The following is a 24772-nucleotide window of genomic DNA, read 5'->3' as shown; positions in this document are numbered from 1 at the left end:
GTGTGTGTGTCTGTGCCTGTGTGTGTGTGTGTGTCTGTGCCTGTGTGTGTGTGCCTGTGTGTGTGTGTCTGTGCCTGTGTGTGTGTGTCTGTGCCTATGTGTGTGTGTGTGTGTGTGTGTGCCTGTGTGTGTGTGTGTCTGTGTGTGTGTGTGCCTATGCGTGTGTGTGTGTGTGCCTGTGTGTGTGTGCCTGTGTGTGTGTGCCTGTGTGTGTGTGCCTGTGTGTGTGTGTGTGCCTGTGTGTGTGTGTGCCTGTGTGTGTGTGCCTGTGTGTGTGTGTGTGCCTGTGTGTGTGTGTGTGTGTGTGCCTGTGTGTGTGCCTGTGTGTGTGTGTGTGTGTGTGTGTTTATGTTCACCTTAGTTCCTCTCTACCAGTTATAGGTACAGTATGTATTCCAGGGTATCTGGTTCCTGTGATATAAGACCTTTGACTGCCAAGTCCTTTAACCCCCAGAGAAAAGTGATGTACTTTTATCAACGTAGAAAACGGATTTCATTTTCAAAAAGTCATCGTCTTTTCTTTATCCAACTTTAAAACCTAAATCCAAGCACATAAAAACACAACGTAAACCAGACGTTGAACTGACGCCCAGCGAGGAACAAATCAGCAACGTTTGAGATTACACTGACAACCATACACACTGATGATACCATGTGTCTCTCACACACACACACACACACACACACACACACACACACACACACACACACACACACACACACACACACACCGTTTCCAGTGTCACAACCCTTTTCCAATGACAAAAAAAAAAACACGAAGCAGACTAAACACTTTGGTTATTTAAAACCTGCTGTACGTAACATATTGTGTGCATTAACTTGGAGAAATAAATACATGCGACTCTAGATGACAACATAATGATGTTTGTTTCCAACATCAGGGCTGTTTTCATAAAGAAGTGAAGTCTGCTTCATGTTTTATTTTCCTTGCCACGATACTAACAAGTACAGCGATACTGGTACCGTCCAGGCCCTACACACTCGTCCTGGTGTCGTCCCAGCGTTTTTAGTGCACTTTCAAAAAAAAAAGGTGCCACCTTGGACCTATAAAATGGTTCTCCACCTGTCCCCCATATGAGAACTCTTTGAAGAACCCTTCTTGATTTAGGTAGAACCCCTTTTGGTTCCAAGTAGCACTGTTTTGGTTTACACGTTGAACCCTTTCCACAGAGGGTTCTACCTGGACCCGAAACGTGTACTCCTATGGGGACGGCTGAATAAGTGAATAAGTATGTTGTGTGTCCTCGCAAGGTGACTTCTGCCATTCCGTATATCCTGGCCTTCTGCCATTCCTATTTCGTGGCCTTCTGCCATTCCTATTTCCTGGCCTTCTGCCATTCCTATTTCCTGGCCTTCTGCTATTCCTATTTCCTGGCCTTCTGCCATTCCTATTTCCTGGCCTTCTTCCATTCCTATTTCCTGGCCTTCTTCCATTCCTATTTCCTGGCCTTCTGCCATTCCTATTTCCTGGCCTTCTGCCATTCCTATTTCCTGGCCTTCTGCCATTCCTATTTCCTGGCCTTCTTCCATTCCTATTCCTCCTGGCCTTCTGCCATTCCTATTTCCTGGCCTTCTGCCATTCCGTATTTCCTGGCCTTCTGCCATTCCGTATATCCTGGCCTTCTGCCATTCCTATTCCTATCCTGGCCTTCTGCCATTCCTATATCCTGGCCTTCTGCCATTCCGTATATCCTGGCCTTCTGCCATTCCTATTTCCTGGCCTTCTGCCATTCCGGCCTATTCCTATCCTGGCCTTCTGCCATTCCTATTTCCTGGCCTTCTGCCATTCCGTATATCCTGGCCTTCTTCCATTCCGGCCTATATTTCCTGGCCTTCTGCCATTCCTATTTCCTGGCCTTCTGCCATTCCGTATATCCTGGCCTTCTGCCATTCCTGGCCTTCTGCCATTCCGTATCCTGGCCTTCTGCCATTCCTATTTCCTGGCCTTCTGCCATTCCGTATATCCTGGCCTTCTGCCATTCCTATTTCCTGGCCTTCTTCCATTCCTATTTCCTGGCCTTCTGCCATTCCTATTTCCTGGCCTTCTGCCATTCCGTATTCCTCCTGGCCTTCTGCCATTCCGTATATTCCTGGCCTTCTGCCATTCCTATTTCCTGGCCTTCTTCCATATTTCCTGGCCTTCTGCCATTCCCTGGCCTATATCCTGGCCTTCTGCCATTCCTATTTCCTGGCCTTCTTCCATTCCTGGCCTTCTGCCATTCCTATTTCCTGGCCTTCTGCCATTCCTATTTCCTGGCCTTCTGCCATTCCGTATATCCTGGCCTTCTGCCATTCCGTATATCCTGGCCTTCTGCCATTCCGTATATCCTGGCCTTCTTCCATTCCTATTTCCTGGCCTTCTGCCATTCCTATTTCCTGGCCTTCTGCCATTCCTATTTCCTGGCCTTCTGCCATTCCTATTTCCTGGCCTTCTTCCATTCCTATTTCCTGGCCTTCTGCCATTCCTATTTCCTGGCCTTCTGCCATTCCTATTTCCTGGCCTTCTTCCATTCCTATTTCCTGGCCTTCTGCCATTCCTATTTCCTGGCCTTCTGCCATTCCGTATATCCTGGCCTTCTGCCATTCCTATATCCTGGCCTTCTGCCATTCCTATTTCCTGGCCTTCTGCCATTCCTATTTCCTGGCCTTCTGCCATTCCTATTTCCTGGCCTTCTTCCATTCCTATTTCCTGGCCTTCTGCCATTCCTATTTCCTGGCCTTCTGCCATTCCGTATATCCTGGCCTTCTGCCATTCCTATTTCCTGGCCTTCTGCCATTCCTATTTCCTGGCCTTCTGCCATTCCGTATTTCCTGGCCTTCTGCCATTCCTATTTCCTGGCCTTCTGCCATTCCGTGCCATTCCTATTTCCTGGCCTTCTGCCATTCCTATTTCCTGGCCTTCTGCCATTCCTATTTCCTGGCCTTCTGCCATTCCTATTTCCTTCTGGCCTTCTGCCATTCCGGCCTTCTGCCATTCCTATTTCCTGGCCTTCTGCCATTCCTATTTCCTGGCCTTCTGCCATTCCTATATATCCTATTTCCTGGCCTTCTGCCATTCCTATTTCCTGGCCTTCTGCCATTCCTATTTCCTGGCCTTCTGCCATTCCGTATATCCTGGCCTTCTGCCATTCCTTGCCATTCCTATTTCCTGGCCTTCTGCCATTCCTATTTCTGGCCTTCTGCCATTCCTATTTCCTGGCCTTCTGCCATTCCTATTTCCTGGCCTTCAGCCATTCCTATTTCCTGGCCTTCAGCCATTCCTATTTCCTGGCCTTCAGCCATTCCTATTTCCCATCTAACTTCAAGATGGAGCGAGTCGCTCTACTCCTCAAGAAACCAACACTACTCCTCCGACATCAAAAACTACAGACCTGGATCTCTTCTTTCCAAAACACTTAAGGGTGATGTATGTATGTATGTATGTATGTATGTATGTATGTATGTACAGTGGGGCAAAAAAGTATTTGCAAATAAATTCATTAAATGTCCTACAATGTGATTTTCTGGATTTTTTTTCTCCCTCATTTTGTCTGTCATAGTTGAAGTGGACCTATGATGAAAATTACAGGCCTCTCTCATCTTTTTAAGTGGGAGAACTTGCACAATTGGCGGCTGACTAAATACTTTTTTGCCCCACTGTATGTATAATATATCTCCACTACCTTCAACACAGTGAACCATCACATCCTCCTCTCCATGTATAATATATCTCCACAGTGAACCATCACATCCTCCTCTCCATGTATAATATATCTCCACGGTGAACCATCACATCCTCCTCTCCATGTATAATATATCTCCACAGTGAACCATCACATCCTCCTCTCCATGTATAATATATCTCCACTACCTTCAACACAGTGAACCATCACATCCTCCTCTCCATGTATAATATATCTCCACAGTGAACCATCACATCCTCCTCTCCATGTATAATATATCTCCACGGTGAACCATCACATCCTCCTCTCCATGTATAATATATCTCCACTGCCTTCAACACAGTGAACCATCACATCCTCCTCTCCATGTATAATATATCTCCACAGTGAACCATCACATCCTCCTCTCCATGTATAATATATCTCCACTACCTTCAACACAGTGAACCATCACATCCTCCTCTCCATGTATAATATATCTCCACAGTGAACCATCACATCCTCCTCTCCATGTATAATATATCTCCACAGTGAACCATCACATCCTCCTCTCCATGTATAATATATCCCTCTTTATAATATATCTCCACAGTTAGTGAACCATCACCCTTTTTTAGATCCTCCTTCTCCATGAAACTGAACCTGCAGGCAATTCACATCCTCCTGGGGTCCACACAAAGCATGACATAATACAGAACATTAATAGACAAGAATAAAACATATTTAAAAGACAGGACATCACATCCTCCTCATGTATAAACATCACACACACACACACAGTGAACACACACACACACACACCATGTATACACACACACTACACAGTGAACACACATCATGTATACATATCACACACACAACACAGTGACATCACATGAACCTCACACATGTATAATAGGAGGGGCTTTATGATTCCTTTGGAAAATACTGCAACACTTTGTAGAAAGCACCTTCAGAACACATTGACCCTCGTTGACGATCCCTCACCTGCAAAAAGGTTTCAGAACAGATAGACATTTCAAGTGTTGTAGTATGAATAGTAGGGGATAGTGTGTGTGTGTGTGTCTCTCTCCCCACTTGTTTTCTTCTCTGCGTTCTCTCTCAGTATGTCTGACAGTCGAAGGGGTTTGGTACTGTATGTTATTGAACAAGAACCACAGACAAAGAGGACTGTGTGTGTGTGTGTGTGTGTGTGTGTGTGTGTGTGTGTGTGTGTGTGTTGTCCTCACATACGTTTTGTTGAGTCAAAGCAAAAGGGGCATGTCAGAACTAGCCAGTGGAGAGTTTTTAACTTTGGTAGTGTGTGATTTTTGTATGTATACTAGTCACGAGCCTGGTTCCATAATGTGTGTGTGGCGTTTAAGAGCTATTTAAAGAGCGAAGGAGGAAGTGGTTATTCAAACAGGATCTCCAACCTCTTTTACGCTGCTGCTACTCTGTTTATCATATATGCATAGTCACTTTAAACATACTTACATGTACATAAAACCCTAAAATCAGCCCGACTAACCAGTGCCTGTACATAGCATCTCTACTGTATATAGCCTCTCTACTGTACATAGCCTCTCTACTGTACATAGCCTCTCTACTGTACATAGCCTCTCTACTGTATATAGCCTCTCTACTGTATATAGCCTCTCTACTGTACATAGCCTCTACTGTACATAGCCTCTCTACTGTATATAGTCTCTCTACTGTATATAGCCTCTCTACTGTATATAGCCTCTCTACTGTATATAGTCTCTCTACTGTATATAGTCTCTCTACTGTATATAGCCTCCCTACTGTACATAGTCTCTCTACTGTACATAGCCTCCCTACTGTACATGTACATAGTCTCTCTACTGTATATAGCCTCTTTACTAATATATAGCCTCCCTACTGTACATAGCCTCTCTACTGTATATAGCCTCTCTACTGTATATAGCCTCTCTACTGTATATAGCCTCCCTACTGTACATAGCCTCTCTGTACTGTATATAGCCTCTCTACTGTACATAGTCTCTCTCTACTGTATATAGCCTCTCTACTGTATAGCCTCTCTACTGTACACTGAACATGTCTCTCTACTGTATATAGCCTCTCTACTGTATATAGCCTCTACTGTATGTAGCCTCTCTACTGTATGTAGCCTCCCTACTGTATAATAGCCTCTACTGTACATAGCCTCTCTACTGTATATAGCCTCCCTACTGTACATAGCCTCTCTACTGTATATAGTCTCTCTACTGTATATAGCCTCTCTACTGTACATAGTCTCTCTGTACATGTATAATAGCCTCCCTACTGTACATAGCCTCTCTACTGTATATAGTCTCTCTACTGTATATAGCCTCCCTACCCTGTACCCTATAGTCTCTCTACTGTATATAGCCTCTCTACTGTCTCTCTATATAGCCTCCCTACTGTATATAGCCTCCCTACTGTACATAGTCTCTACTGTACATAGCCTCTCTACATAGCCTCTCTACTGTATATAGCCTCTGGTGTTTTAACACACACCACATTGTGTACATAGCCTCTGGAAAATACTGCACTTTGTAGAGCATAGCCTTGACTACTGTATATAGCCTCCCTGCTGTACATAGCCTCTCTACTGTACATAGTGTGTGTGTGTGTGTCTCTCTACTGTATATAGCCTCTACTGTATGTAGCCTCCCTACTGTACATAGCCTCTACTGTACATAGCCTCTCTACTGTATTCAGCATTTCACTGTAAGGTCTACTACACCTGTTGTATTCAGTTTCACTGTGGTCTACTACACCTGTTGTATTCATACTGTATCAAAGCCTCTCTACTGTACATAGCCTCTTTACTGTATATAGCCTTCTCTACTGTATATAGCCTCTTCTACTGTACACCTGTGGCGTTTAGCCTCTTTACTGTATATTTCATAGGATCTCTACTGTTACATACTGTGTCTATACACCTGTATATAGTCACTTCTACTACATGTATATAGCCTCCCTACTGTACATAGCCTCTCTACTGTATATAGCCTCCCTACTGTACATAGTCTCTCTACTGTATATAGCCTCCCTACTGTACATAGCCTCTCTACTGTATATAGCCTCCCTACTATATTTCATAGTCTCTCTACTGTATATAGCCTCCCTACTGTACATAGTCTCTCTACTGTATATAGCCTCCCTACTGTACATAGTCTCTCTACTGTACATAGTCTCTCTACTGTACATAGTCTCTCTACTGTATATAGCCTCCCTACTGTATATAGCCTCTCTACTGTATATAGCCTCCCTACTGTACATAGCCTCCCTACTGTATATAGCCTCCCTACTGTACATAGTCTCTCTACTGTACATGGTCTCTCTACTGTACATGGTCTCTCTACTGTACATGGTCTCTCTACTGTACATGGTCTCTCTACTGTATATAGCCTCCCTACTGTATATAGCCTCTCTACTGTATATAGCCTCTCTACTGTACATAGTCTCTCTACTGTATATAGCCTCCCTACTGTACATAGCCTCCCTACTGTACATAGTCTCTCTACTGTACATAGTCTCTCTACTGTACATAGCATATAGCCTCCCTACTGTATATAGCCTCTCTACTGTATATAGCCTCTCTACTGTACATAGCCTCCCTACTGTATATAGCCTCCCTACTGTACATTTCAGTCTACTGTACATGGTCTCTACTGTATATGGCACTGTGAGGTCTCTCTACTGTATATAGCCTCTCTACTGTATATAGCCTCCCTACTGTACATAGCATTTCTGTATAGGTCTCTACTGTATATAGCCTCCCTACTGTACATAGTCTCTCTACTGTATATAGCCTCCCTACTGTACATAGTCTCTCTACTGTACATGGTCTCTCTACTGTACATACACCTCTCTACTGTACATGGTCTCTCTACTGTACATAGTCTCTCTACTGTATATAGCCTCCCTACTGGACATAGCCTCTCTACTGTATATAGCCTCTCTACTGTACATAGTCTCTCTACTGTATATAGCCTCCTACTACTGTACATAGCCTCCTACTACTGTACATAGTCTCTCTACTGTACATGGTCTCTCTACTGTACATGGTCTCTCTACTGTACATGGTCTACTCCCTACTGTACATAGCCTCTACTGTATATAGCCTCTACTGTACATAGTCTCTCTACTGTACATAGTCTCTACTGTTATTTTTCACTGTCTTTTAACTGGTGTTTTAATTTCTTTACTTACCCATTGTTCACCTAATACCTAAATTAAATAAAAAATGGCACAATTAGTTAGAGCCTGTAAGTAAGCATTTCACTGTAAGGTCTACTACACCTGTTGTATTCAGCATTTCACTGTAAGGACTACTACACCTGTTGTATTCAGCATTTCACTGTAAGGTCTACTACACCTGTTGTATTCAGCATTTCACTGTAAGGTCTACTACACCTGTTGTATTCGGCATTTCACTGTAAGGTCTACTACACCTGTTGTATTCAGCATTTCACTGTAAGGTCTACTACACCTGTTGTATTCAGCATTTCACTGTAAGGTCTACTACACCTGTTGTATTCAGCATTTCACTGTAAGGTCTACTACACCTGTTGTATTCGGCATTTCACTGTAAGGTCTACTACACCTGTTGTATTCAGCATTTCACTGTAAGGTCTACTACACCTGTTGTATTCAGCATTTCACTGTAAGGTCTACTACACCTGTTGTATTCAGCATTTCACTGTACGGTCTACTACACCTGTTATATTCGGCATTTCACTGTAAGGACTACTACACCTGTTGTATTCGGCATTTCACTGTAAGGTCTACTACACCTGTTGTATTCGGCATTTCACTGTAAGGTCTACTACACCTGTTGTATTCGGCATTTCACTGTAAGGTCTACTACACCTGTTGTATTCGGCATTTCACTGTAAGGTCTACTACACCTGTTGTATTCGGCATTTCACTGTAAGGTCTACTACACCTGTTGTATTCGGCATTTCACTGTAAGGTCTACTACACCTGTTGTATTCGGCATTTCACTGTAAGGTCTACTACACCTGTTGTATTCGGCATTTCACTGTAAGGTCTACTACACCTGTTGTATTCGGCATTTCACTGTAAGGTCTACTACACCTGTTGTATTCGGCATTTCACTGTAAGGTCTACTACACCTGTTGTATTCGGCATTTCACTGTAAGGTCTACTACACCTGTTGTATTCGGCATTTCACTGTAAGGTCTACTACACCTGTTGTATTCGGCATTTCACTGTAAGGTCTACTACACCTGTTGTATTTGGCATTTCACTGTACGGTCTACTACACCTGTTGTATTCAGCATTTCACTGTAAGGTCTACTACACCTGTTGTATTCATCATTTCACTGTGAGGTCTACTACACCTGTTGTATTCAGCATTTCACTGTAAGGTCTACTACACCTGTTGTATTCAGCATTTCACTGTAAGGTCTACTACACCTGTTGTATTCAGCATTTCACTGTAAGGTCTACTACACCTGTTGTATTCAGCATTTCACTGTAAGGTCTACTACACCTGTTGTATTCAGCATTTCACTGTAAGGTCTACTACACCTGTTATATTCAGCATTTCACTGTAAGGTCTACTACACCTGTTGTATTCAGCATTTCACTGTCTACTAGGTTTCTACTCTACACACCTGTTATATTCAGCATTTCACTGTAAGGACTACTACACCTGTTGTATTCAGCATTTCACTGTAAGGTCTACTACACCTGTTGTATTCAGCATTTCACTGTAAGGTCTACTACACCTGTTGTATTCAGCATTTCACTGTAAGGTCTACTACACCTGTTGTATTCAGCATTTCACTGTAAGGTCTACTACACCTGTTGTATTCGGCATTTCACTGTAAGGTCTACTACACCTGTTGTATTCGGCATTTCACTGTAAGGTCTACTACACCTGTTGTATTCGGCATTTCACTGTAAGGTCTACTACACCTGTTGTATTCGGCATTTCACTGTAAGGTCTACTACACCTGTTGTATTCGGCATTTCACTGTAAGGTCTACTACACCTGTTGTATTCGGCATTTCACTGTAAGGTCTACTACACCTGTTGTATTCGGCATTTCACTGTAAGGTCTACTACACCTGTTGTATTCGGCATTTCACTGTAAGGTCTACTACACCTGTTGTATTCGGCATTTCACTGTAAGGTCTACTACACCTGTTGTATTCGGCATTTCACTGTGAGGTCTACTACACCTGTTGTATTCAGCATTTCACTGTAAGGTCTACTACACCTGTTGTATTCGGCATTTCACTGTAAGGTCTACTACACCTGTTGTATTCAGCATTTCACTGTAAGGTCTACTACACCTGTTGTATTCAGCATTTCACTGTAAGGTCTACTACACCTGTTGTATTCAGCATTTCACTGTAAGGTCTACTACACCTGTTGTATTCAGCATTTCACTGTAAGGTCTACTACACCTGTTGTATTCAGCATTTCACTGTAAGGTCTACTACACCTGTTGTATTCAGCATTTCACTGTAAGGTCTACTACACCTGTTGTATTCGGCATTTCACTGTAAGGTCTACTACACCTGTTGTATTCGGCATTTCACTGTAAGGTCTACTACACCTGTTGTATTCGGCATTTCACTGTAAGGTCTACTACACCTGTTGTATTCGGCATTTCACTGTAAGGTCTACTACACCTGTTGTATTCGGCATTTCACTGTAAGGTCTACTACACCTGTTGTATTCGGCATTTCACTGTAAGGTCTACTACACCTGTTGTATTCGGCATTTCACTGTAAGGTCTACTACACCTGTTGTATTCAGCATTTCACTGTAAGGTCTACTACACCTGTTGTATTCAGCATTTCACTGTAAGGTCTACTACACCTGTTGTATTCAGCATTTCACTGTAAGGTCTACTTCACACCTGTCTACTACACCTGTTGTATTCAGCATTTCACTGTAAGGTCTACTACACCTGTTGTATTCAGCATTTCACTGTAAGGTCTACTACACCTGTTGTATTCAGCATTTCACTGTAAGGTCTACTACACCTGTTGTATTCAGCATTTCACTGTAAGGTCTACTACACCTGTTGTATTCAGCATTTCACTGTAAGGTCTACTACACCTGTTGTATTCAGCATTTCACTGTAAGGTCTACTACACCTGTTGTATTCAGCATTTCACTGTAAGGTCTACTACACCTGTTGTATTCAGCATTTCACTGTAAGGTCTACTACACCTGTTGTATTCAGCATTTCACTGTAAGGTCTACTACACCTGTTGTATTCAGCATTTCACTGTAAGGTCTACTACACCTGTTGTATTCAGCATTTCACTGTAAGGTCTACTACACCTGTTGTATTCAGCATTTCACTGTGAAGGTCTACTACACCTGTTGTATTCAGCATTTCACTGTAAGGTCTACTACACCTGTTGTATTCAGCATTTCACTGTAAGGTCTACTACACCTGTTGTATTCAGCATTTCACTGTAAGGTCTACTACACCTGTTGTATTCAGCATTTCACTGTAAGGTCTACTACACCTGTTGTATTCAGCATTTCACTGTAAGGTCTACTACACCTGTTGTATTCAGCATTTCACTGTAAGGTCTACTACACCTGTTGTATTCAGCATTTCACTGTAAGGTCTACTACACCTGTTGTATTCAGCATTTCACTGTAAGGTCTACTACACCTGTTGTATTCAGCATTTCACTGTAAGGTCTACTACACCTGTTGTATTCAGCATTTCACTGTAAGGTCTACTACACCTGTTGTATTCAGCATTTCACTGTAAGGTCTACTACACCTGTTGTATTCAGCATTTCACTGTAAGGTCTACTACACCTGTTGTATTCAGCATTTCACTGTAAGGTCTACTACACCTGTTGTATTCAGCATTTCACTGTGAGGTCTACTACACCTGTTGTATTCGGCATTTCACTGTAAGGTCTACTACACCTGTTGTATTCAGCATTTCACTGTGAGGTCTACTACACCTGTTGTATTCGGCATTTCACTGTAAGGTCTACTACACCTGTTGTATTCGGCATTTCACTGTAAGGTCTACTACACCTGTTGTATTCGGCATTTCACTGTAAGGTCTACTACACCTGTTGTATTCAGCATTTCACTGTAAGGTCTACTACACCTGTTGTATTCAGCATTTCACTGTAAGGTCTACTACACCTGTTGTATTCGGCATTTCACTGTAAGGTCTACTACACCTGTTGTATTCGGCATTTCACTGTAAGGTCTACTACACCTGTTGTATTCAGCATTTCACTGTAAGGTCTACTACACCTGTTGTATTCAGCATTTCACTGTAAGGTCTACTACACCTGTTGTATTCGGCATTTCACTGTAAGGTCTACTACACCTGTTGTATTCAGCATTTCACTGTAAGGTCTACTACACCTGTTGTATTCGGCATTTCACTGTAAGGTCTACTACACCTGTTGTATTCGGCATTTCACTGTAGGTCTACTACACCTGTTGTATTCAGCATTTCACTGTAAGGTCTACTACACCTGTTGTATTCAGCATTTCACTGTAAGGTCTACTACACCTGTTGTATTCAGCATTTCACTGTAAGGTCTACTACACCTGTTGTATTCAGCATTTCACTGTAAGGTCTACTACACCTGTTGTATTCAGCATTTCACTGTGAGGTCTACTACACCTGTTGTATTCAGCATTTCACTGTAAGGTCTACTACACCTGTTGTATTCAGCATTTCACTGTGAGGTCTACTACACCTGTTGTATTCAGCATTTCACTGTAAGGTCTACTACACCTGTTGTATTCAGCATTTCACTGTAAGGTCTACTACACCTGTTGTATTCAGCATTTCACTGTAAGGTCTACTACACCTGTTGTATTCAGCATTTCACTGTAAGGTCTACTACACCTGTTGTATTCAGCATTTCACTGTAAGGTCTACTACACCTGTTGTATTCAGCATTTCACTGTAAGGTCTACTACACCTGTTGTATTCAGCATTTCACTGTAAGGTCTACTACACCTGTTGTATTCAGCATTTCACTGTAAGGTCTACTACACCTGTTGTATTCAGCATTTCACTGTAAGGTCTACTACACCTGTTGTATTCAGCATTTCACTGTAAGGTCTACTACACCTGTTGTATTCAGCATTTCACTGTAAGGTCTACTACACCTGTTGTATTCAGCATTTCACTGTAAGGTCTACTACACCTGTTGTATTCAGCATTTCACTGTGAGGTCTACTACACCTGTTGTATTCAGCATTTCACTGTGAGGTCTACTACACCTGTTGTATTCAGCATTTCACTGTAAGGTCTACTACACCTGTTGTATTCAGCATTTCACTGTAAGGTCTACTACACCTGTTGTATTCAGCATTTCACTGTAAGGTCTACTACACCTGTTGTATTCAGCATTTCACTGTAAGGTCTACTACACCTGTTGTATTCAGCATTTCACTGTAAGGTCTACTACACCTGTTGTATTCAGCATTTCACTGTAAGGTCTACTACACCTGTTGTATTCAGCATTTCACTGTAAGGTCTACTACACCTGTTGTATTCAGCATTTCACTGTAAGGTCTACTACACCTGTTGTATTCAGCATTTCACTGTAAGGTCTACTACACCTGTTGTATTCAGCATTTCACTGTAAGGTCTACTACACCTGTTGTATTCAGCATTTCACTGTAAGGTCTACTACACCTGTTATATTCAGCATTTCACTGTAAGGTCTACTACACCTGCTGTATTTGGACGTTACAAATAAACTTTGATTAGTATTATAGTTAGTTATAATTATCTCATAATATCCTTTGAAATTTGACGTATTATGGACAAACCTCTATTTTTTAATTCATTAATTCCACGTGGTTACAGGGTTAATTCCACATGGTTAATTCCACATGGTTACAGGGTTAATTCCACATGGTTACAGGGTTAATTCCGCGTGGTTACAGGGTTAATTCCGCGTGGTTACAGGGTTAATTCCGCGTGGTTACAGGGTTAATTCCGCGTGGTTACAGGGTTAATTCCGCGTGGTTACAGGGTTAATTCCGCGTGGTTACAGGGTTAATTCCGCGTGGTTACAGGGTTAATTCCGCGTGGTTACAGGGTTAATTCCGCGTGGTTACAGGGTTAATTCCGTGGTTACAGGGTTAATTCCGCGTGGTTACAGGGTTAATTCCGCGTGGTTACAGGGTTAATTCCACAGGGTTAATTCCGCATGGTTACAGGGTTAATTCCACATGGTTACAGGGTTAATTCCACATGGTTACAGGGTTAATTCCACATGGTTACAGGGTTAATTCCACATGGTTAATTCCACATGGTTACAGGGTTAATTCCACATGGTTACAGGGTTAATTCCACATGGTTACAGGGTTAATTCCACATGGTTACAGGGTTAATTCCACATGGTTACAGGGTTAATTCCACGTGGTTACAGAATAAATTATGCATGGTTACAGGGTTAAAAACAGGGTTAAAACAGAAACAACTCATTCTGAGTGGTTAAGATTAGGGCTACGGTTTTGGATTCGATTTTTATTAGGATCCCCGTTAGCCGACGGAGACAGCTAGTCTTACTGGGGTCCAACACAACGGAAAGACATTACAGACAAAATACTTTACAATTGACATACAGTACCAGTCAAAAGTTGACACATCTACTCATTTTTTATTTATTTACTATATTCTACATTGTAGAATAATATTGAAGACATCAAAACTCTAAAATAAACATATGGAATCATGTAGTAACCAAAAAAAAAGTGTTAAATCTAAATATATTTTATATTTGAGATTCTTCAAATAGCCACCCTTTGCCTTGATGACAGCTTTGCACACTCTTGGGATTCTCTCAACCAGCTTCATGAGGTAGTCACCTGGATTGCCTTTCCAACAGTCTTGAAGGAGTTCACACATATGCTGAGCACTTGAATTGGGTTGAGGTGGGATGATTGTGGAGGCCAGGTCATCTAATGCAGCACTCCATCACTCCCTTTCTTGGTCAAATAGCCCTTACACAGCCTGGAGATGTGTTTTAGGTCATTGTCCTGTTGAAAAACAGAGGATAGTCCCACTAGGCGCAAACCAGATGAGATGGTGAATCGCTGCAGAATGCTGTGGTAGCCAAGCTGGTTAAGTGTTGCCTTGAATTCTAACTAAATCACTGAGATTGTCACCAGCAAAGCACCCCCACATCATCACACCCCCTCCTCCATGCTTCACGGTGGGAACCACACATGTAGAGATACGTTCAACTACTCTGCGTCTCACAAAAACACTGCAGCTGGAACCAAAAATCTACAATTTGGACTCATCAGACCAAAGGACAGATTTCCACCGGTCTAATGTCCATTGCTCGTGTTTCTTGGCCCAAGCAAGTCTCTTCTTCTTATTGGTGTCCTTTAGTAGTGGTTTCTTTGCAGCATTTCAACCATGAAGGCCTGATTCACACAGTCTCTGAACAGTTGATGTTGAGTTGTGTCTGGTACTTGAACTCTGTGAAGCATTTATTTGGGCTGCAATCTGAGGTGCAGTAAATTGCCGATTTCTGAGTCTGGTAACTAATGAACTTATCCTCTGCATTAGAGGTAACACTGGGTCTTCCTTTCCTGTGGCGATCCTCTTGAGAGACAATTTCATCACAGCGCTTGATGGTTTTTGCAACTGCACTTGAAGAAACATTTTCTGGATTGACTGACCTTCATGTCTTAAAGTAATGATCAATTGTTTGTTACTTTTTTACATAACTTATTTTTTCTAAAAACTGCATTGCTGATTAAGGGCTTGTAAGTAAGTATTTCACTGTAAAAGGTCTACCTACACCTGTTGTATTCGGCTCATGTGACAAATTACATTTGACATGACTGTCATTTCTCTTTGATTATTTGAGCTGTTCTTGCCATAATATGGACTTGGTCTTTTACCAAATAGGGCTTGGTCTTTTACCAAATAGGGCTATCTTCTGTATCCCACCCCTACCTCGTCACAACACAACTGATTGGCTCAAATTAATTAAGAAGGAATGAAATTCCACATATTAACTTTTAACAAGGCACACCTGATAATTGAAATGCATTCCAGGTGACTACCTCATGAAGCTGGTTGAGAAAATGCCAAGAGTGTGCAAAGCTGTCAAGGCAAAAGGGTGGCTACTTTGAAGAATCTCCTATATAAATATTTTGATTTGTTGAACACATTTTTGGTTACTACATGATTCCATGTGTTATTTCAGAGTTTTGATGTCTTTACTATTTTCTACATTGTAGAATAATAGTGAAAACAATTGAACGTGTAGGTGTGTCCAAACTTTTGACTGGTACTGTACATTTAAAAACATTAACGTGTGTGTGTGTGTGTGTGTGTGTGTGTGTGTGTGTGTGTATATCAGTTACACATACACACAGAAATGAGGTCATCTGGGGGAGAGGAGTTGTGGTGAGGTGTTGCTGTTGTTTAAACCAGGTTTGCTGTTCACTTGAGTAATATGAGATGGAATGGAGTTCCATACAGTAATGGCTCTATATAATACTGTAGGCTTTCTTGAAGTTGATCTGGATTTGGGGACTGTGAAAAGATCCCTGGTGCCATGTCTGGTGGGATAAGTGTGTGTGTGTGTGTGTGTGTGTGTGTGTGAGTTGACTATGCAAGCGATTTGGAATTTCCAACACGACTGTTTCTTGCAAAACAAGAAGTGAAGCAGTCAGTCTTTCCTCAACCTCTTAGGCAAGAGAGACTGTCATGCAAAGTATTGATATCAGCCAAATGATTACAATGTGTTGCTCTGTTCTGGGCATTGTAGATAACACCAGAGCCTGCAGGACTTGCTTTGTGGAGTGTGATGTCAAGAAAAGCTGAGAATCTCTATCACGGACAGACCGGCAGGTATCCTAGTGGTTAGAGTGTTAGGTCAGTAACCAAAGGTTGCTTGATAGAATCCCCGAGTGGTAAAAAAATCTGTCATTCCTCCCCTGAACAAGACAGTTAACCTACTGTTCAGTAACGTTGTAAATACAAATTTGTTCTTAACTGACTTGCCTAAATAAAAAAGGTCAAATAAAAACAGACAGACCTTTGAGAAAAGGCTTGCAAGAAAGGTTGCACAATTAATATTCCACAAGTCCAATATAACCAATCTAAAATCATCTTTACGGAAAAATAATTACTCAATGTATTTTCACAATTACAATCACATTAATAACAAACTCATTCACCAACAATACATCGCAGCTTGGGACGTCAAGAAAGGAATGACCTGCTGGTGGCGTCGGTGACTGAGGCCAATCGGGTAAGTAAGTAAGTAAGTAAGTAAGTAGGTAAGTAAGTAAGTAAGTAGGTAAATAAGTAAGTAAGTAGGTAAGTAGGTAAATAAGTAAGTAAGTAGGTAAATAAAGTAGGTAAGTAGGTAGATAAGTAGGTAAGTAGGTAAGTAAGTAGGTAAGTAAGTAGGTAAGTAAGTAGGTAAGTAAGTAGGTAAGTAAGTAAGTAAGTAGGTAAGTAAGTAGGTAAGTAAGTAGGTACTAAAGTGACCTAAAGAATTTGTCATGTTATGTCGCTCGTAAATTATTATTTTTTTGAAACGAAGAGAGCCAGCTATCTAAGTGCATTGGGCCATGAAAAACGAACTGGCCCACTCTGATCTAGCATGGTGTTTTTGGGATGGAATAACCTAGCTACCTACCTACCGAGCAAGCTACAACAACTCTATCAACACTGCACTGTTTTGCAGAATTGAATGGTCAAATACCAAATCGGATGAATTATTGTGTATTTCAAGGTAGGTCTTTATTTGTGCAGAACTGCCTGATATTTACTGGCTGACATAACAGGATATCATAGTAGCCAAAGTTTGTGTTAGCCATTATACCTGGATGTACTGTTACTGTTGCTAGTAATGTTAGTACTCAGGTTAGCATGTGCCTAGCTGTAGCGACCATCGGCCAAACAACAGAATTTTAGCCAGTTTGGTTATAGACATTCAACTATTGTGATAAAAATAAACATTTCTGACAAAATACAAAATCTAAAGTGACATGTCGTATTGGGACTTTTATTTTGAAGGATGAAACCAAGCAGAACATTTAAGAGCAACCTAATTCTGCAATCTTCCCTTTAAAACAAAAATAATTAAAAACAATGTGCTGTTTGCATCAACTATCATCAAGTATTTTCACAGCTCACTAGAGCATTGTGAACTGTGGTGATGCAGCAGCCTAAGGTCAGGTTGAGGTCAGGGCTGTGTGAAGGCCAGTTAAGTTCTTCCAAACCAATCTCAACAAACCAGAACTGCGGTGATGCAGCAGTCTAAGGTCCGAGCATCATGAGTTTGCGCCCAGTGTTTTGTGTCAGATGTTTTCCTTTTATTGTGAGCACCGAGGAAGGTATACACGACATGACCAAAAGTATGTATGTGAACTTCTGACCCACTGGGAATGTGATAAAATAAATAAAAGCTGAAATAAATCATTCTCTGTCCTATTATTCTGACATTTCACATTCTTAAAATAAAGTGGTGATCATAACTGACCTAATACAGGGAATTTTTACTAGGATTAAATATCAGGAATTGTGAAAAACTGAGTTTAAATGTATTTGCCTAAGGTGTATGTAAACTTCCGACTTCAACTTTAGATATAGCTCCTATGTGTGTATATCGAAGTTCTTAGGACCTTTTCAAATGTTCAAATGCTGAGGACAATGTCCACTGGTTTTAACATGATAAAAGAAAGAGAAGGAGAGATGGAAATTGAGTGAGAAAGCATGTGAGAGAGGAGACAATGCAGGAAGGGCCTTCTATACCATCAAAAGGAACATAGAATTCAACATACCAATTAGGATCTGGCTAAAAATACTTGAATCAGTTAAAGAACCCATTGCCCTTTATGGTTGTGAGGTCTGGGGTCCGCTCACCAACCAAGAATTCACAAAATGGGACAAACACCAAATTGAGACTCTGCCTGCAGAATTCTGTAAAAATATCCTCGGTGTACAACGTAAAACAACAAATAATATATTCAGAGCAGAATTAGGCCGATACCCACTAATTATCAAAATCCAGAAAGGGGCCGTTAAATTCTACAACCACCTAAAAGGAAGCGATTCCCAAACCTTCCACAACAAAGCCATCACCGACAGAAGCGTCCCGCTAAGCAAGCTGGTCCGGAGGCTCTGTTCACAAACAGACCCCACAGAGCCCCAGGACTGCAACACAATTAGACCCAACCAAATCATGAGAAAACACAAAGATAATTACATGACACATTGGAAAGCATAAACAAAAAAAAACAGAGTAAACTAGATTGCTATTTGGTCCTAAACAGAATACCTGACCACTGTGACTGACCCAAAATTAAAGAAAGCTTTGACTATGTACAGACTCGGTGAGCATAACCTTGCTATTGAGAAAGCATATCTTCTCTTGAGAGCCAGGTCTGCCTATGTACACACTGCCCACAAAATGAGGTGGAAACTGAGCAGCACTTCCTAACTTTCTGCCAAATGTATGACCATAGAGACACATACTTCCCCCAGATTACACAGAAACACAAAGAATTCAGTTCCACAAAGAATTCCAGTTTTGATAAACTCCCACATCTATTGGGTAAGATAACAGTGTGCCATCACAGAAGCAATATTTGTGAGAAAATGGAAACCAGTGAAGATAAAAAAAAACATTTTAATACAACCCATATTTAATGTTTATTTATTTTCCCTTTTGTACTTTAACTATTTTCATATAGTATGACATTTGAAATGTCTTTATTCTTTTGGAACTTTTGTAAGCGTAATGTTTACTGTAAACACATTTTTGATGATCTATTTCACTTGCTTTGGCAATGTAAACATCTGTTCCCATGCCAATAAAGCCCCTTAAATTGAAGTTGAATTGAAAAGAGAGGGAGGAGGTGCTTGTCTCAGTGCTGCATGTGCAGGTCAGATAAGAAAGTGCACAGAGGTGTGTGTGTGTGTGTGTCAAGGGTGTAGACCCTGCCAGGCCCACCCAATCAGATTGAGAGAGAAAAAAGTACATTATTTTTGCATAGTTGAGTGTGCATTGTATATGAGTATAGTTTTTACTGTGTGTGTGTGCCTGCATGCTGTGTCTTTGAATGTTGGTACTGTAAAGACTGTGCGCGTGTGTGTGTGTGTGTGTGTGTGTGTGTGTGTGTGTGTGTGTGTGTGTGTGTGTGTGTACACACATGTAATGTGTTTGCCAATGCTATCTTGCCCTGTTGGTGAATACAAAGAGAAGGGCCCTGCAGCTGTGCTCAATCACACACCTCTACGTCACCACACTTCTTATCACAGTAGCAAAGGCTACTAGCCTACTGCAACAATGCAGTCATACAACATAGCAGCAGTAATAACTGTGGCATTGTAGCTCGGGTCAGTACATTGGACCACAGGTACGGTGTCCCAGTGGACAGCCTCCCTCCAATGCATTTCCATCTATCTAGCTGCATCTCCTCTTAGGGAACAATGAAACCAGGGGGAATACCCTTCCCTCGCCTATGCTGCTAGTTATAGTAATATTATTAAGGTTATTCCACCGCCATGATACCATCATCAACTCAAACAGATGTATGGCATGTGTGTGTGTGTGGTGGGTGAGTTTCACGCCCCCCCCCCCTCGCGCACATAGGCTACGACTTACAGACAGTACTAGGCAAAATCCATTGCATCTGTATGTAGTTAAGGCAAGGCATGCAGACTGTGTCCTTTACACTCACGCGCACACACACAAACACTCACGCGCACACACACAAACACTCACGCGCACACACACACACACACACGGGATGGGACTTCATCTCCTTGTTCTTATTCTGCACACGCTTTGTTGTTTGTTAAGGAAGACGATGGCAAACAAAGCAGAGGAACGCCCCTTTGGCAGACGTACAGTGTGTGTGTCATGACATTGTATTCTGGGCTTGTCTGGTATTTCAAATGGCAAAGAAAATAATGCAATAGTAAAAAGTTATAAACTACCATGTAGCCAGCTGCCTTGATGTATTGCATCATTTTGTCTGTTTTTACACAAAGACCACTGTTCACATTTATAACCATGAAATACAAAAAGGTGGTTATTATAAAGTCATTACAATAGTACAATATCGACAGTGTTTTTACACGATAAATCCTAAACGTAAGCCTTTAAACAAGCGTTAGCCACCTAGTTTCCAGCATAGGAAAATAATAAGATTCACTGAACATGAAAACGGGTTGTTTACTCACCAGCGCAGTAACTAGCACCTACACGAAGGGAATGACAGGCTTGACACGTACAGAGATGTTAATTAGACATTCCCTTCGTCTCAGAAACGCAGTTTTGGCCTTTTATTTTCGCTCCAGGACAACCCTGGCCGACTTCACATCAAACGTCTCTGTTTAAATTCAAAGATCGGATTGATATATAAACGTTAGCTAGCTTTGAAGAAAGGATAATTGCAGCGTCTGTCATCGAAAATACATTTTTTTTTTTTTTTAAGCAGTCTCGTCGTCACTCCTCTTCTCTCTGAACACAACTAGCTAGCTTTTTTGCCTGCTGTCTGGCGACGTCGCTCGTATTTGCTTTTCTGCGCTTCAGCTGTGCTCATCGAAGACCTCCGCCATGAAATAGATCAGTGTCCCTTTAAAGAACGATGTTTCCGGGGTTTGCTGAAAAATCCATAGGAGGCGGGGTTTTCCAGCCAGCTGGGCACCTGTCATTTAAGCGATTGGTCAGTTGGACTTCCACGAACCAACCAGAGCTCAGTATTCAGACGAATTTTGATTAAACAAATATGTTAAAATCTCTCATAATATCATTGGCTTAGGGGTTGGCGACGTTTGGCTAAGACACGCCCAGTACACGTGCTATTTGTCCCTTTCCCCTCCTGGTTGCAGAAAGCAAACTAGAGAGAAATAGAGTTTGTCTTCTAGGTTCCAAAAAGTTGGACCTGGACTGACCCAGGACAATCCGAACCGGAACCGAATAGACCCAATATATATTTTTAAAAGGGTACCTGGACCCGAACGACCTCTAGCTTGAGGCCTCAACACACAGAGGCCTATGTCAATCCTTTCACAAAAGCCACTTTAAGTCTTTAAATCCTTGAAAGTACTAACCATTATACAATTAACGTTTCTGATAGCCTTCGAACGTTTGCTGTCTCAAAGCGCTCAATGACTTGACAGTTAACTGATGATGACAGAGTCCTACTGTCACTGCACAATTTAATCCTGGCTGTTTTCAACAGCGATTTTTAAAGGAGCTACTGTAGGAGGGTTCAGGAACCATTGCCATGTTCTCATACAGCTAAGAATAGATCATCAGGAGCAGCCAGTAAGCAGCCCAATACGGACTGGGCTCAGTCGGCTTAGTCATTTCCACCACGCCCTTGACTGGGCCCTGGCATAAGGGTTATCTGGGATTCTTAGGACGTCCTTACTCTGAACCCTAACCTTATCCCTTACCTAACCCTAACCATTTTAAATTACAACTTCAATGGGGTACAGGGACGTCCCAAGGATTCCGAATAGCAAGGACCATGGCACAAGGCCCTGGTTACCAGGCCCAAGGCGAGCAAGCCCAGCTGGCCTATTTGCCTCAGGCCCCATCACTACAGGCCTGCCTGGCCTGGAGCATAGGCCTAGCCTTCAACATATTTGACATATTCTGGAATTGTATAGCCTGGTCCCAGATCTGCCAATTCAATTGATGTCATTCTCATGACAACCACGTTTGGCATGAAAATTATTGACAAGGAGTTGGAATGATTTCACAACGGAGCTTCACCCGGGCTTGGAATGGTATCTAATTTGCAGACAACTCCAGTGGGCCTTCTGGGCCAACTCAGTTTTACTTGTCTAATAGCACAACAATAAAAAATGCTGCTGACCTTGCCTGGTCTGCCTACTTGAAGAATTGGCCTACTTGACATACTTTGTTGTGCTGTACTTGAATTTGTGTTGTACTTTTGGGACTATTCCATTGGTTCGATTGCACATAGCATACCCTTGTTGTGATATGGGATAGATCATTGCCTGTGTCTTTAAAAAAAACATCAGAAATTATTTAAAAATTGTATTTATTGTGAAGGAATGGCTTTTGATTATTGTAAAATGCAAAAAAAATCCTGTCCCACATTCAGCTTGGTAACTTGCCAGCAGTGTTTTTGAGTTTGGGAAGGATGTGTTTGTAGCACCCTCTCCTGGATAATAAATGTACTGTTGAGATCTCCGTTAGTACTGCTACTGACACATACAATATCTGTCTGTCATGTGGCTGTGTTGGAGTTCTGAGCTGTCTGAGCTAACGTTGTGTCTGTCTATTGTTGCTTTCATGTGAATGCGTCAGACATGGTTTCGAGCACTAAAACCCTGTCTAATACGTTCACATGGGAGCACAATCAGTGTTCAGTTCCTTTTTTCACCTTTTTATTCAACACTTGACTGACATCTAGCACTTGTTCTAAATCAATGGATATACATGTAATCTCTTTTCTATTATAGCTCTCGGATCAGATTCCATTTCCTCTTAGTTTAGAGAAGCTATTTCAATCTGATATTTCTCCTCTGGTCTAAAATAGACGTGTATAGAGGACTCCTCTCTAATATAACATATCACTAAAGACCAAACAAACTGGTGCAATGTTAATTTACACATTGTAAAAGTCTAACATCTTTCTTTATTACCAACCGTGTTTCAAATACATAGAAATGACAAAACAGTAGACATAATATTACAATGGGTGTTTATTCTTTATTTTTATGAATAATGAAATATTGAAATAAGTGTAAAAAAAGACTGGCCAGCTCTGTCCGGGGGTTTGAAACAGCAACCTTGTGTCTACCGTCTAAATGTCTCTTCATCCGAGGGCCGCTGCTCCATGGCTGTCCCTGTGCCTCTCAACTGATGTCGTTATGTTGTATTGGGACCTACAGGTAACTACCAAAATAAAAGAGACACCAACATAAAGTGTCTGAATAGGGTGTTGGGTCACCACGAGCCAGAACAGGTTCAATGCACCTTGGCATAGATTCTACAAAGTGTCTAGAACTCTATTGGAGGGATGCGGCAATATTCTTCCACAAGAAATTCCATAATTTGGTGTTTTGTTGATGGTTGTGGAAAACGCTGTTTCAGGTACCTCCCCAGAATCTCCCTTAGTGTTCAATTGAGTTGAGATCTGGTCATGGCCATCCTGAAACGGTCTATGGTTTACGTAGTTTTCATGCTCATCAAACCATTCAGTGACCCCTCGTGCCCTGTGCAACCTATGGGGACATAGCCATGGTAGCCAGAATAATGGCCTGCGCAGCATTTTTATACATGACCCTAAGCATGATGGGATGTCAATTGATTCATTTACTCAGGATCCACACCTGTGTGGAAGCATCAGCTTTCAATATACTTTGTATCCCTCATTTACTCACGTGTTTCCATTATTTTGGAAGTTACCTGTCGTTGGTCCAGAGGCTAATGGCTAGCATGCTAACGTTGTCACAATCCCATTCAGCATCAACACTGTTGGATGAGGGCTACATTAGTGAACAGAAGATCTATTCTCTCTATTATCTCCTCCATTAAAAAAACACAAATGTCTTATATTATCTAATCAGGCCCACGGGTAGTTTTGAATTGAAATGTGTATAAAAGGAATGAAAAACAGGTTTAAAGGACAAGAACACTTCATCATACAATCGGGATTCTGCTGGAGATGCCCTCCATCTCCCACAATCCATCTTGGCCAGACAGGATGTAGACCCATAGACATGATGATGTGACTCCCTCTCCCTCCATGGGTAGTGTTGAAGTGAACAGTACATCCCTTCACCTGTGTGATTGAATAAGGGTATCATCACAGTGGAGGAGTAGAGGGCTGGTTGCGCTTGGAAGAAACTAGCCTTGTTCTAGCATCCTGATTTCGCAAGTTTACATTCCGTTTCACTACACAGATTGAATCCATGATCAGGATGGTCTTACGGAGGCTAGGAATTAGGCAAGAAACCTACATCTCTGAGATGTTTGGTGTGGCCTTTGGTTTTCTCCTTCCCTACGGTGTCACAGCACTGAGTGAGTATAGTCTATTCTCCTTACACAGCTTGAGAGAATCTCACAGTCAATCTG

General features: G+C 41.7%; 1 protein-coding gene across 1 annotated transcript in view; it reads right to left on the bottom strand.

Annotated features, from left to right (window-relative positions):
• LOC118392842 (protein FAM214B) overlaps positions 1-21281 on the bottom strand; it is a 52264-nt gene extending 30983 nt beyond the window's left edge. The window contains exon 1 of the mRNA XM_052460973.1: positions 20896-21281. The gene's annotated coding sequence lies outside the window, so the exon portion shown is untranslated. The remainder of the gene's footprint in view (positions 1-20895) is intronic.
• Positions 21282-24772: the final 3491 nt, after the last annotated feature.

Source organism: Oncorhynchus keta, chromosome 14, assembly GCF_023373465.1.
Source record: "Oncorhynchus keta strain PuntledgeMale-10-30-2019 chromosome 14, Oket_V2, whole genome shotgun sequence".
In the NCBI taxonomy this organism is placed as follows: domain Eukaryota; kingdom Metazoa; phylum Chordata; class Actinopteri; order Salmoniformes; family Salmonidae; genus Oncorhynchus; species Oncorhynchus keta.
Note: the sequence above shows the minus strand (reverse complement) of the source record. Positions and strands in the feature narration are given on the sequence as shown.